The sequence below is a fragment of the Lotus japonicus genome, chromosome 1 (genome assembly GCF_012489685.1).
Source record: "Lotus japonicus ecotype B-129 chromosome 1, LjGifu_v1.2".
In the NCBI taxonomy this organism is placed as follows: Eukaryota; Viridiplantae; Streptophyta; class Magnoliopsida; order Fabales; family Fabaceae; genus Lotus; species Lotus japonicus.
The window spans coordinates 126,192,728-126,196,163 of NC_080041.1; the positions used below are offsets into that span (position 1 = coordinate 126,192,728).

Below are 3,436 nucleotides of genomic sequence, written 5' to 3' on the forward strand. Positions count from 1 at the left end.
GACTAATAGGAAATGACTAATTTTGATGGATAGGGATATTCTGATGAGGATTGATATTTCATACATAGGCACCTGACTTTGGAGTGACATTAAACATACGCAATATCTGCGAATTTATCAACTACTAATGTTTTCAGGGTTAAAAGTCATCGCTAATGCATATATATATATATATATATATAGATTGAGAGAGAGAAGGAGATGGTTTTTCCGGATGCCTTTCCCGAATGGGTAAGCTTTCTTTTATACATACTTTGAACCACTACTGTATCTTGGGTTATGATAACTCTGGTTACTTTTTTGAAATAACTCGAGTTTTCTTTTTTGAAATTATTGATGACTATTTTGGCTGCTTCTTCTTTTGGGTTGATGGCTGATAATGTCTACCACGCCTATCACTTTTGTCATTTTGCCATGATTTACTTTGATCTTGATATATATATATATATATATATATATATATATATATTGAATGTTGGTCAAAATTAAATGTCTGTCAAACATTTCGGTTCCAATAGGTTAGGAAACTAATCTGACCTCAACACAAGTTTTTTGAGGTTTAGTTGGAATAGAAAATAGGCCAAGGGAGGTGTTTTCAATGTAATGGCTTTCTCTTGATCTCTTCTGTGTTGCCTACCTTGACAATTTTCCATTTATCTTTGTTACACTTTTGTATTAAAGAAGTAAACCAGCTTGCAAGTACCCTAGAAAACCTATTAAAGATTATGGCTAACTTAAACTACACTATGTTCTGGTGATGATGCTCTTAGAAATAACAGAAGCTAGAAAGTGTTTAATTACACATGGTACTGGTAGAAAATTTAAATTCACTAATTTTTTTTTACTTTTAGACTTTTAAATTTATATTATATTCCTAATAAATAATAAACCCAAAAAACATTTTAATGGAAAAAGAAGATTTAAGAGTTTATTTTGTATTTGAATTGAAAGTTAACAACGAGATCAAATTTGCTTATTTTTAAAAGCATGTGGACTTAATTAGCTCAAAAAAAAGTAGAGGGTCCAAAATCACAAAAAATTCAAATTAGAGGGATGAAAAGTGCAATTAAACCTATATATATATATATGCATATCTTGTTTAATTAACTTCGTATAAATAATTAATTTTTTTTAACTATTTTGTATTATAAAAAAAAGGTTTAATTATTTTGGCAGCCCAAATGTCAAGGTAAGCCTATGTGCTATGTTGTTTGTCTACCTGCCGCCACAGTTTCAAGTTTCAATGACCTGAAGGTTAACATTCTCTTCAGTTTCAAAAAAAAGAAAACATTCTCTTCAGTTTATTCAATTTCCTTTGCGTCTTTTACTCAGAGTACTTAATTTGCTTTAGATGGTGAGAGATTCAAACTTAGCAATTGTGGTACTAGGACCCAACGCGGTATGATAATGCAAAACTTGAAACTTTGTACGTACTAGCTTGCACCCTTTGGTGGGCAATGAAATTGAGAAGAAAAAATAACATGAAGACCATTCTGGGCCATTAATTGTTCATTCTAAAGTGGTTCAATGGTTAAAGGTGTTTTGCTTGTTGTAGGTATTGAGTTTGGTAAACGAGTTTGTGATTGATTCGGAGGAATGACCAGTAATAGATGAAGGAAGAAACCTGGAACTTGTATTTTGAAAGCTAATTACAAGAGATTGTTTGGTCCTCAAAGCTTGAACTTTACGGTCATATAGAGCCTATAAATAAAGACTACACGAAAGAGAATATATAGTATAGGAAGCACCTTCCTGGAATTGAAGACTCCTTGATGAATATATGGAAAGGTTGAAACTAAGTACAAGAGGCAAGTGAGGCCGTTTTGGGTAAACGAGTATAGAAAAATCTTATGTGAGATTGTCTTAAGCAACAACTGTGCTTTGGAGATGACTTTATCAGTTTTAATGGTCCAATTTCCAGCTATCTTTAAAATGAAGTGCTAAGGGCTAACAACACTCACTTTAACTCTTTTTCATTAACTTTTGAATTTATGTGAGTCCTACTTTATTGCAGGCACTGCCTAAATTTTTGTTGTATTCATCACAAATTTAAATTAATTAAGAAAAGAGAGTTGTAAAAAATGTTAATGTGAGTTTTGCAAGGATTTTTCATCTTTTAATACGAGATAATACGCTCTTTAAAACATGAGGGTCTAACACACTCAAGGTGATGGTTACGTTTATGTGGATCATGAAAGAGCAAATTGATCCATATAAATAATAGAAAATTGCACTCACATCCCTTAACGTTTATCACTATTGCATTGACACCTCATTAACGTTACAAAATGTATTGAATTTCATCTCTTTCATATATCATTTAGAATAATATAAGGGCGTTGAGTGTTAAGAAGATCAGTACAATAATGACAAAATTCAAAGGAGGTTAGTGCAATGTTTATAATAAAATAACGGTGGTTAGTGTTTCTTTAAATAATAGAAGAAAAGTCAATGCAACAATCATAAATCTCAAATGTGGTTAGTGCAATTTGTCTATAAATAATTAATTAATTTCAAAATTTTCCATTTTTCATACGTATTTTTTATTGATTATGTTTTTTTCAATAATTTTTTTATTGATTAGGTGGGGCCTATCCCACAAACCTGCATCAGAGCTATGGGAGTAATGATATATACACACCTCCTTATTTATACACTTCATTTTCACCTATTTTTATTTCTATCTCTCTCCTCTTATCATCTATCACATCTTATACCTTCTCTCTCTTACTTTTTTCTTTTCTTCCTATCTCTCCTCCTCCACCTCTTTCCACCTCAATTTAGAGGTGTGGACAAATAATTATTGGAGCTATGGGCTTGGGTTTTGCAATCTCAATAGAAATATAGAAAAGGTAGCAACTCGTACCATAACGTTGAGATGGCCGAGTTGGTCTAAGGCGCCAGATTAAGGTTCTGGTCCGAAAGGGCGTGGGTTCAAATCCCACTCTCAACATTTCTTTTTTAAAGAAAAAAACTGATATGTTTTTTTTTGGTCTTTTTGGATTTGGCCTATATGGACTTAACTGGGCCTCACACCGAATGCTTGTATATATCAGAATTTTTATTTGGCCAGGCCCACTTGAAATGCAATGAAACATTACTCCAAAAATAATTTGTTTAAATTTTGACCCCAAAAAAATTGTTTAAAACATAAAAGTTACTTGTATAATAAAAAAAAAGTAACTTCATATATAATATTAATAAAAAAAAGTTACTTGTTGACCGAAAAAAAGTTACTTTAAAACATAAAATATTAATAAAAAATACCAGATTAATAGTTTCTTTGAAAATCTTGTATAATAAGTACCAATAAAATTATATATTCATCATAAATGTCTCATTAAACTATTAAAGATTAAATATGTTTTTAGCCATTGTAAAATAGGGTTGAGTAGGAATCAGTTCATCCATTTATTTTTTTTATAAATTTTAGTCT

General features: G+C 30.8%; 1 non-coding gene across 1 annotated transcript; it reads left to right on the plus strand.

Moving 5' to 3' along the window:
- Positions 1–2,872: 2,872 nt before the first annotated feature.
- On the plus strand, positions 2,873–2,953 carry TRNAL-AAG (transfer RNA leucine (anticodon AAG)). Its single transcript has one exon. It is a non-coding gene; the product is annotated as a tRNA-Leu (tRNA).
- Positions 2,954–3,436: the final 483 nt, after the last annotated feature.